Raw genomic sequence first — 11,886 nt, 5'->3', positions numbered from 1 at the left:
GCGCTCACTGATACTCACTGAGGAGCCTGGTGTTACTGTGTAAGTCCTCAGTGCTCACTGACCCTCACTGATGAGCCCAGGATTACTGTGTAAGTTCACAGTCCTTGCTGATACTCACTGACGATCCTGGTGTTACTGTGTAAGTCCTCAGTGCTCACTGATACTCACTGACGAGGCGGGTATTACTGTGTAAGTTCACAGTTCTTGCTGATACTCACTGACGAGCCTGGTGTTACTGTGTAAGTCCTCAGTGCTCAATGATACTTATTGACGATCCTAGTATTACTGTGTAAATCCTCAGTGCTCACTGATACTCACTGACGAGGCAGGTATTACTGTGTAAGTCCTCAGTGCTCACAGACCCTCACTGATGAGCCCAGTATTACTGTGTAAGTCCTCAGTGCTCACAGACCCTCACTGATGAGCCCGGTATTACTGTGTAAGTCCTCAGCGCTCACTGATACTCACTGACGAGTCCAGTATTACTGTGTAAGTTCACAGTTCTCGCTGACCCTCACTGACAATCCTGGTGTTACTGTGTAAGTTCACAGTTCTCGCTGATATTCACTGACAATCCTGGTGTTACTGTGTAAGTTCACAGTTCTCGCTGATACTCACTGACAATCCTGGTGTTACTGTGTAAGTCCTCAGTGCTCAATAATACTTACTGACAAGCCTAGTATTACTGTGTAAGTCCTTAGCACTCACTGATACTCACTGACGAGCACATTATTACTGTGTAAGTCCTCAGTGCTCACTGATACTCACTGACGAGCACATTATTACTGTGTAAGTCCTCAGGGCTCACTGATACTCACTGACGAGCTCAGTATTACTGTGTAAATCCTCAGTGCTCACTGATACTCACTGACGAGCTCAGTATTACTGTGTAAATCCTCAGTGCTCACTGATACTCACTGACGAGGCAGGTATTACTGTGTAAGTCCTCAGTGCTCACTGATCCTCACTGACGATCCTGGTATTACTGTGTAACTCCTCAGTGCTCACTGATCCTCACTGACGATCCTGGTATTACTGTGTAACTCCTCAGTATCCACTGATTCTCACTGACAAGCTTTCTGGCTCTATCAGTAACTGAGAGGTAACTGTGGAAACCTCTAACTGTGGGCATGATTATGTCTGTTTTCTGATCTATCCATTTTTCCTCATATTTTTAATTTGTTTTATTAGAATTGTTGCAGCTTCCTTATAAACTTTTATTCATGTATTTTCAGTTCTGTTATGTCCTTTTTTACTGTTGATAAAACTTTTTGTTCTCAAGTTTACCTATTATCATCAATACATCCACTCCAATGTTCTTTTGCTTCTATTTTCTTGATGTATCTTCTCCAGGATTTTAGTTTTATTGTGTCTATATTTTCATTAAAAGTGAATTTCTTATAGACATCATATATATGGGGCTGAAAATCTGAAAACTCTGGCCTGTCAATTACAGAGTTTAAACCTTTATATTTAAATCTACCATTTTATAGGTTTGGTTCTATACTTGTCTACCCTACTTTGATCCTTTTCTATGTTTCATTGTGTTTTTTTGTTTGTTTGGTCGGTCTTTTAGGTTGAGAATTGACTTTGATTTCATTTTTATCTCCATAATGGTTTCATTAGTTGTAAATCTTTTCATAATTTTAAGTGACTGCTCTATTTTTACTATTATTTATTACATAGGTACTGCATATCATCACATATATAATAAGATATAAAGCATATATTTAATTTGTCATTTTCAAATAATATTATAGCAAATAATGCATGGTGTAATAGCCTTACAATGCTATGCTTTCAATTCTTCCCTCTTAATCTTTGCAAAATTATTCACACAGTGTTATTTTGCATGTAATTTTATGTTTTACATCACTGTTCTTCTTTATACTGTGAGTTGTCTTTTAGAGTAATTAAAAATAAAGAAAAGATCTTAATGTACCCATCTCTAGCACTCTCTCTCTCTTTCTGTTTTCTTTTTGGTTGTTTAGACAAAAGTTTCTCTCTGGTATAACATTATTTCTACCTAATAAGCTAAAACTTCTTGAATTGTACGTTTTCAGGCAGTGACTTCCTTTCACCTTTAGTTCATTTGAAAATAATTTTATTTAGACCCAGTTTTTAGTAATTCTTTATGCTTGATGTAAACTCTGAACTGAGAGATTTATATTTCTGTATTTTATACATGCCACTTCATTTTCTTCTGAATGTTATAGGTTGTGATAATGTAACTCCCAAATTTTTTACCTTTTTCATACCTGTACACTGTGTCTTTTTCTCTGTCTTCAAGACTTGCTATTAATCTTTGAGTCAGAAGGTTGTCTATGATTTATTTAGTTTTCAGTTTCAGATTCCAGTATTTTCTGTTTTGCTGTTTTTTCAGTCATGGGGTTTGGTGAGCTTCTTAGATCTGTGGTTTGATCACATCCATTTTCATCACCTTTGATCATTGTCTCTTTTAATAGTCTCTGTGCTGTTTTCTCTCTTGCCCTCTTCAATTATACTTAAGTTAAACCAGCTGATCTTCTCTCACAGCTCTGGGAAAGCACGTTCCATGGCTTCACTTCTCTTCTTTTTCTGTTACAGGCTTAGTAAGTTCTATTGACTCATCTTCAACTTTACTGATTCTTTCCTGGGCTGTATCACAAATACTCATGAGTCCATCAAAGTAATCTTTTATTTATGATGCCATCTTCTGTTTTTTTCTAAATTTTAGTTTGGCTTTTTTTCTATTTTCCATATTTCTTTCCTTTTTTTTAATGAAGATGTTGAATATTTTATTATTTGGGGGCAAAGCTGTTGCTCACTGTATAAAAATAGCACCAGCAAATGCGGTGAATTACAAAATTAAGATAATATCACTCACTGTACAGCCAATAAAAACTTCTCCACTCCCAGTTAATTCCAATGGAAAGACCATTAAGTATTCCAACTCAAATCCTGGTATGGATGAAAGCAAGTTACAATATTATATAAGGCTTAAGATAACTATGTTATCCTTTCATTACATAATTTTTATAACTAGTTTTTACCATGGATAATTTCCTGAAATACGAATACTAGAGGCTAGTCTGAAAATCATAGCGTATTTTGAAAAGGATACATATTTTGTTTATCTACAACTATTAGAAAGTTAAGGACTATTTTCTTTCATTAGCAGTGTTGAGAGTAGTTGTTATTTTAAGTCATCTATCCACCACTAATTAAAGACAACTATGCTGGATTAAGTTATTTCACACTAGTTTATTCAGGAGTTCCATTTTCACTCCTCAATAGATTTTATGTATCTCTCATATGCCTCTTCACTCATTAGTTCATCTAGTTCTGAAGGGTTACTAAGGGTCCTCTTGATCCGCCAACCATCTTCATAACAAGATTTGTTGATAGGTCCTGGATTTTCTGCTAGAGCTTCATTAATTTCAGTTACTTCTCCTGATAAAGGAGAATAGAGTTCACTAGCAGCTTTCACACTTTCCAAAGCACCAAACTCATCTTGTTTGTTTAATTTTGTCCCAACTTCAGGTAGACTACAGTAAACTACATCTCCCAAAGCTTCCTGTGCAAAATTGCTGATTCCCACTGTCCCAACGCCATTCTCTGCTGTCACCCAGTCATGCTTCTCCGTGAATTTGCACACTGCGAGCAGAGCGGGTCCCGTGCACAGCGTCTGGACGGTGCCCACTCCCAGCCTCCAGGACCACAGCAGGTGGGGGCAGGCGGGTGCCCAGGCTGTAGGCCATAGCCCACAGGGTCCACGCCACTTGCAGGGCCATGCTCGCAGGGGCACTGAGCTATTTTCCATATTTCTGATGAAATTCTCCACCTGTTAATTCATGTAGACCTCCTTCCTATTCTATCATTTAACATTTTAATTGCAGTTAATAACAGAGCTAATAGCTCTAACACCTGTGTCATCTTAGGGTCTCGTTCTGTTAGTTATTTTGTATATTGACAATGACTTATCATTTCTTTTTTGGTTTGTGTGTCATTTATAACTTTTTACCAAATGCTACACATCATGAGTAGAACAATAAAGAATAAGATAAATATGATTTGCTCCTGCAAATAAACACACCCTTTCCTGTGTCAAGTTGTTAGTGAATTCAGTTGTGTTGTATATTCAGGAGTTGAACTAGATTTGGATTTTGCTGTCATGGTTGACTTCAATACCACACAGCTTCCAAATTCTTTAGCAATGCCTTTGCTTAGGGGAAATTCTGGGTATGCAACCATCTGTCTCATATTTATGTGCACACCCCAGTTTTCAGCCATCGCTATGTCCCTGCACCACAGAAAAGGAACTGTGTTCCTCTCTTCTCTCCAGAGTAGGCTGTTATCACTTTCTTCCCAGTGCTTTCCAGGCTGGTTGGAGGGACTATATCCTGGTCCAGGTTCAGTTCAGATAACTGTGTTCACCTGGGCTTTGAGTGTGGGAATTTCTTACTTCTTCTGCTTCTTCTAACAAAGGCAAAGGATTTTTTTTCTTTCTTTTTTTTTATTAAATCATCTCTGTGTATGTTAATGCAGTCATGGGGTAAGTTTGATGAAGATATTTCAAATGGTATTAAAAAAGCAAAGGATTTTTAAAGTGCTTATACCTTCCATCTTCCTCCCTTCTCCTCACCTCCATTTTACCAATATAATTTGCGTGTATGTGTCCTGATTATAATTATTATAATTTTCTCTTTTCATCAGGAAAATTACTTTGAATTTTTCACTCATTCCTGTAACAAAATTAACAAGTAGTCACGTATTCTATAAAATTAACAGAAATTATTATAAATATTTTGAAAACTGACTTCTCCATTCTTGGTTCTTGCTTTGCATTTATTTCTCAATCAGCTAAGGAAGTTAAAGAGAGAGAAATAAAATCTTATGAAGTAAACTTTTCCCAAATTCTCATATTTAATAAACTGATTCTAAAGTAATAATGTTATAATAATTTGAAAATTAAGAAAACATAAGCTTGAGTCTCTTTTTAAAAAAAATATTACTGATAATTTCTTGAGAAAATAGGATCAGTATGAATGCATTCCAAATGCCACATAAAACAAAAGTAAACAGAACCAAACAAAACATGAATGTGACTCATAAATAATAACAATGAATTAAAGGAACAATAATAATAACATATAAAAGCAGGATATAATAAAGACATAAAAATATAAAACCAGTAAATCAAAACTATGTTAAACTACATTTTTAAAAGGCAAAGACAGAGTTCATGCTTTGAAATATTAATAATTGACCTGAGCTAAAAACAAAATGTAAGATAAAATTTTTTAAGAAAAATAAAACACATGGTGCAGGAAGAATGGCAGAAACATTAATTTTAGACAAAGCAGAACTTGAGGTAAAAATATCGTATTTGGCAAAGTAGGTTCACTGCATTTTTTTCTTCGTTTGTTTATTAGAGAGAGTCTCAAGCTATCGCCCCGGGTAGACTGCTGTGGCGTTGCATCTCACAGCAACCTCCAGCCTCCAAATCAAACTCCAGCCATCCTCTTACCTCAGTTTTCCTATTTTTAGTAGAGATGGGGTCTCACCTTTGCTCAGGCTGGTCTTGAACTCACGCACTCAGGCAATCCTCCCTCCTCAGGCTCCCAGGTTGCTGGGATCACAGGCGGGAGCCGCTGCGCGCCTGTCTCTCCACTGCATTTCTGAGAATGTCTTTTCTTGCTCATGCATTTGTTTGACTTGCTGGCAGGACATATGGTTCCTTGGTCACAAACTTCTTTCCTCACAATTCTCTAAACTTTTCCCCATGAACTAATCAGATTGAATATTGCAGAATGATCTGAAGCTACATCAGCGTCCATGTCTTTCCATGCATGAGATGTCAACAGGGTGCCAGGGCAGGATACACGGTGCGTGTTGTCACATTTGATACTCCACCACATTCTGGGTTATTTATTATTTGTAGGAAGTCAACTAAATGCAGATCTGTTGTCTGCTTCCTATTTTATTTGGATTTTATTTACTTTCCTTTTATTTTGTTATTTGGAATGTGTTCATACTGATGCTGTCACCTTTGGCATTAATATGGCCGAGTCCAATGTACATACGCCTAAGAATTTCCTATGTTGTCTTTGCTCATTACATTCATAATCAGTTCTTCAATTTCATGACTTTAATTGCTAGTTTTTAGAAGTTTCCTGGCATTTTTTTCTTTCCTAGATTCTTCAAGCTGTCCCTTCCTTGTATCTTTTACCATTTTCCTGTAGGTTTTTTTTCCTTATCTGTAAAAGTAAACCAAATGGTGGTTTATCCAAAACATTTACCAGTTTCTGTGCAAAATCCATTTCCCAGATCTGTTTTTCTCCTGGATCTTTCGAGTAGATGAATCTTTCGTGAAGCAGAATATTTCACATCCCCCAGCTGCTCCTCTGCTCTCTCTCTCGGTCTCGTCTTCTTTGAATGAGGAGAGGCACAGACAGTATTTTGTTTTGTTTTGTTCTGTTTTCCACCCAAGATAGTGTTTGCAGAATCGGACTCTTTGATCTTACGTGGAGGGACAATGTGACATGGGCAACTTTTAGACAAATCTCTACCTTCTAGCAAGACACTTTCATTTCCTGTGTCTTTATGGGACAGAAGATGAATAAATTATCTTTTCCTCCTATTTCTTCATACTCTCAGAGTAAGTAACTTCATTTCTGAGTAGCTCAAAGGAGTCTGAATTATTTTAAGAAGTAGAACAGCAGCTCCTTGGAAAGTGCCTTTTCCCCCGGCCCCACCTTTACCCCACACTGTCCTGACCTGCAACCTCCTTTGTTGCCCGTGAGGAAGACAGACACACAACACTCTGGGGAGCAGGGGCTGGAGCAGGACAGTTCAGATGACCAGAAGCTCCTGTGGGGGCAGCCTCTGCTCTGGGACAAGTGGCCACACCATGCCTGGCCCTGAATCAAACTCTGAGGCTGGAGAATAAATGAGTCTTAAATCATTTCTCAATTCAACCTGTTCACACTAACTAGGCCAATTTTCTAAAAGCCACTCAATCATTAATCGGAGACCTTAGACCTGAGCACAGTTGTCCCCACGTATTTCTGTGTACCTGGGCTTTTTATGAAGAAGAATGCCCTCTGCCCACTCAGGGGCTTCTCTGATGCCTGAGGATGAACTTGCACTTTTCTGATGGAGCCAAAGACTCCAGGTACCAGTTCAAGGTGATCTCATCCTGTGTATAGAGGCTCCAAGGGCCCAGGCACCTGTCGCCCGCCCAGATCACACTTCATTGCCTCATTGGGTCACTGTCTCCTAACTTGCCTGTTTGCCACTAGACTGTGTGCATGTACGTCTGTGTGTGTTAGTGTGTGCATGCCCGCACTGTGCGTCTATGCCTGTGTGCATGTACGTCTGTGTGTTAGTGTGTGCTATCATGGACTGGATGTTGGTGCCCTCCCCATTCATATGTTGAACCCCTAATCCTCAGCTGATGGTACTAGGAGGTGATTTGGGGTAGAGGAGGTCATGAGTGTGGGGTCTCCATGATGGCATCAACATCTTTATGAAAGAGTCCCAGAGAGCTGCCTGCTCCCTCCCCCCGCCCCCGTGCGGACACAGTAAGAAGGAAGAGAGCCCCACATCTTAACCATGTGGGCATCCCGGTCCCAGACTTCCAGTCTCCAGAACATGGGAAACAAATGTCTATTCTAAGCCCCCATCTACCTTTGCTTTAACCATAGCAGCCTGAGCTGGTCAATGCAAGAGACACATACAGCCAGGCTCGTGGTGCCAGGCCTACAGGAAAAGTGTGTAAAGACAGTCTGCCTGCGGAGCAGAGGAAAGACCGTGGATGTTAACTGTGGTTTCTACACTTAGAAAGGTCAACAGGCCTCTGGGGTTTTTTGGATCTATGTATATCAGCAGACGGTTATCATTATTCTCATCATAAGGGGTCTAGTACATTTAGAAAATAATGTTCTTTATAATATTTATTAAAGTTTAGATGGGTTATCCAAATCTACTCAAGTTGTGCTCATATTGTCTGAGGCCTATGCCAGGCACTCAATTCTTAGCCCATAATAAATGAGGGGTGGGAAATTGTGGTCTCAGAAGTCACCCACCTATATCTCTACCCAGAGGGATCCAACTGAGTTCAACAACGGCACGTTACTCTGAGAAAAACACTTGCTGCTACCCTGAGTTCATGGTCAGATAGCTATTGTCCCTGAAACTGTGCAAATAAAGAAATGCTCAAGGAGTGATGAGTGCTTAAAAATTACTACTGGCCAAGAAAAAACTGAGCTTAGCTCACAAAGCCTGCTTGAAATGAAGGGGTTTGATTCACTCTTCCAGTGCTCTGGGAGTTCTAATTTGGTCTCTTTGATTAATTTCAAAGAGATCAATAAAACATATCTGATTCTGAGGCCACTTATTTCTGAATATATGAATTTACAATTATATTGATCAACATAATGTAATGATTATATATTTATGCATTACACATTTACATATATTTATACAATTTATAATATGCTTATAATATAAATAAGTATAACATACAGGTTGATTACTATATAACAGGATGTGACAGTTTAATAACAATGTATATGAGGATTTACATGTAAACATCTTAATGGATCTGTATTTTCTCAGTGATTACAGTGAGATGGGAAGGGTGTGCCCTGGTTTCAGCTGGCTGGGAGTTCACCCTCTCTTCCACAGTTGCCAGGCAGACACTCTGATGAGCAGTTAGTAACATACACACCACCTCTTAAAGGTGTTCCTTGAACTAAGGAACACTCAATATATGCTTTCCAAATTTGGGTAATTTCTAAGGATTTTTAAATCTATTAAAAAAGCAAATTTTTGTAAAGCAATCCAGAAATTCCCATCTCAAAACAGGTGCATTGAATTATTATAAAATTACCTTTGGGGTCCGGTACATCTCTCCCCAAAAGATAAATAAAACTGTATTGTTATATTTACTTATGATCCATAAGTCAAAAGAAAAATAGGGAAGCTAAAAAGCAAAGGTTTGACAGATAATAAACTAGGTTATAGTGAAAAGTTATTCTAATATTTCTTACATTTGTCAAAAAGTCAAAAAAGGCAAAATTAATAAAAATTTGACTCTAATAGAGCATTAAATATTTGCCATAAAATAGTAAGTAAACAATGTCCATAAGATATAAAGTCTACAAGAAGTTGCCATAAGCTTCTCCAACTAAATAGATATTGAGCACATTTATAATGTGAGTTTCCTAAGAAGATTAAGGCAATTCTAGAAAATATCTGTACGATATTCAGTGAAACGCCAAGAAAAGGACAGTTTACTCAAAGGTTTATTTGGAACAAGTGAACTTATTTCGGATTTCTTAAAACTGAATTTGCTGATTACTTTTGTGGTAATTTTGCCAATGGATTAGGGAATTAAAAATATTATGTTTCCTATATCAAAAGAGCTACCCCAAATCATGTTGTCCTCTTATCATACAAGCCATCTAGTCATCTGCTGTCATCACTAAATTAAATAGGATGTATGATCGTCCTTGAGCACAGTGTTTATGCCGGGTGCACGCACCTCACTCAGACTTCATTCAGTCACTACATCACTAAATAATCACAAGGAAAGCGTGAGTTTCACTCAAGAGTCATTAAGGCCTGTGAGAAATAGATCAGTCATTCTCCCTGGCTTATTACCAAACAAGATTCATAGCCAACTGGAGCAAACATGTAGGCAAACAGAGAAGAAAATAAACACTCCTAAACCAGCACTGCATTATCCACAAGAACATCTTCTTATTACTAAACTTTACAGACACATATTGAGACAAGCCTGGTAGGTAGGAAATTACAGGCAGATAATGTAATTCTAAAGTCGTAAAATATTCCATAATGGAAGGTGTTGCAAGATGATTTTGGCACAGGCAGCTTTGCTTTTATAAAATGACCATATGTTAAGGTGATTTTAAAAATCAGTTTAAAAATTCATAAGATGATTTTATTCTCCTGTTACTATATAGTTTTATTATACAATCTTTCATCCAGGGATTATTTCATGGGAGTCTGTTCCAGGACAAATGCTCTTTCGGGGCACTAGACTCCAGAGATAGAATGAAATCTGTCTTCTAAACAGGGCACTTTATAGCCCATCTCCATTATCAGCCCCCACATGAAGACAAAATTCACAGAAATCATTTATGCAGCTGTGTCCTACAGATGAGAGAACTTCGCTGCATGCCCCTCAGTCCAGACAAGTAAGGTTTTTTAATGGGTTGACTGATCAATTAGTGCTCCATTAAAAGATATCAGTAGAAATTGTGGTGTAATCCTAAAAATAGACGTTGCAAGGACAATTTTGTACACAGCCCCTCAGCCATAGCTTCATCTTAAAAATAGATCCTATACTCAAAAAAAAAAGCAAATAAGCTACCCAAGACTTGTTTTTTAATAAAAAAAGGTTCATGCCAATGTAAAAAAATTCTGTTTTACCAACAGAATTACTTCATTAAAGTAACAAGTATGATTTCATACATAAAACTCACTTATGACGAAAGCAAAAGAATGAATGTGTACATTGTCAGTATGATTTGGGCACCAACCTGGAATAGGCTGAGACGCTACCACCACTGTGGGAAGAGGCCTGGAGATAGGAGCTGGCCTGGACAGAGACACAGCCACCTGACTGGCCAGCAAATGAGGCTTTTCATGCCCGTGGAACAATCTTGGCTCCTCAGGATGTATCCACGCTGATTCCAGAGCAAAGGAATTATTTAAAAAGATCTGTCCAAAAATAATGCAAGCATAGCATTTAAAGTAAGGCACATGATAAACACTAAATATGGCTATGTAAATATTTGCATTGTCTCACATTAAACCAATATTGGACAATCTATTGATGGGGACTCTACAATATCATTATTTTAAAACGTAAAAAAAGAAAGATCTACAGGGCTCAGATATGCACCATCTACTACTTAAAGTCCTCTGGGCGCTTCTTCAACTATTGATTGGTCAACTCAGGTCAGTGGTCAGTTGACAGAATAAAGACTCCACAATGGGATCGTCAGCATGTTGTACAATGGATGCCAGTATTACATTTTCTTCAGTTTTCATGTAAGTGAAATGTAGTCAGCAAATTTGAATTCAAAAGTGAAAAATATCAGAACTATAAAAATACAAAGCAATAAACTCACTTTTAAAATTTTAACTTGCATTATATACCATGTAAGGCTAGATTTTGAACATGGTTCTAGACTTTAAAAAAAAATAAAATTCTGATTCAGAAATTGAAAATTTTACATTGCTCCATGGAATCCAAGTATTGTAAGCAAAAACAAAATATTAATACCCCTCCCAACTGAATGGTGTTTTGGAATAGATCAGTCTAATTCCAAAATTATTTCTTTCTATATTTAGAAGGACAATTAATTGCAATTAGAAATTGTATTTGTTGTTGTTGTTGTAGCAATGCCCAACAACTTAATTAAAAGCCCACTTAATCCATTTAAGTTACTTGCATGTTTACCTTACAATTAGGTATCCTTTTATCTATCCAACTTTTCCCAATAGGAGGTGGAAGAGCAGAAGGACCGATGTGTGGCAAGATGGGCACCAACTCCACGGTGGAAGCAGGCGGCAGTCCTAGGGACGCAGAATGGCCCCCCAGCAGCCACTGCAACCCAAGAGAGAAGGCGGTGCTTATTAGCCACAGTCAAGCCAGTCTACCAGGTACAGAAAGGAGCTGAGATCATGGCTTTGAGAAAAGAATTTTTAAATGCACATATTTACTTATGAGAAAAATTTCCTCCTTCCTCAGTTGAGGAAAACTACAAATACTGTATTTATAAATAAAGGAATATTTATAAAAGTTGTCCTATCTGAATCATCGGGAAGCACTGCCAACATTGCATTCTTCAATATTCAGAAAGAACTTCT

General features: G+C 37.8%; 1 long non-coding RNA gene across 1 annotated transcript in view; it reads right to left on the bottom strand.

The window, feature by feature from the left end:
* LOC111726693 overlaps nt 1-11,555 on the bottom strand; it is a 53,737-nt gene extending 42,182 nt beyond the window's left edge. The window contains exons 1-2 of the long non-coding RNA XR_002774407.1: nt 11,477-11,555; nt 10,551-10,731 (exon numbers count right to left, since the gene is read on the bottom strand). This is a non-coding gene — a long non-coding RNA (uncharacterized LOC111726693). The remainder of the gene's footprint in view (nt 1-10,550; nt 10,732-11,476) is intronic.
* Nucleotides 11,556-11,886: the final 331 nt, after the last annotated feature.

Source organism: Otolemur garnettii, unplaced genomic scaffold (genome assembly GCF_000181295.1).
Source record: "Otolemur garnettii isolate 467f Iridium unplaced genomic scaffold, OtoGar3 scaffold00075, whole genome shotgun sequence".
Taxonomy (NCBI): Eukaryota; Metazoa; Chordata; class Mammalia; order Primates; family Galagidae; genus Otolemur; species Otolemur garnettii.
Note: the sequence above shows the minus strand (reverse complement) of the source record. Positions and strands in the feature narration are given on the sequence as shown.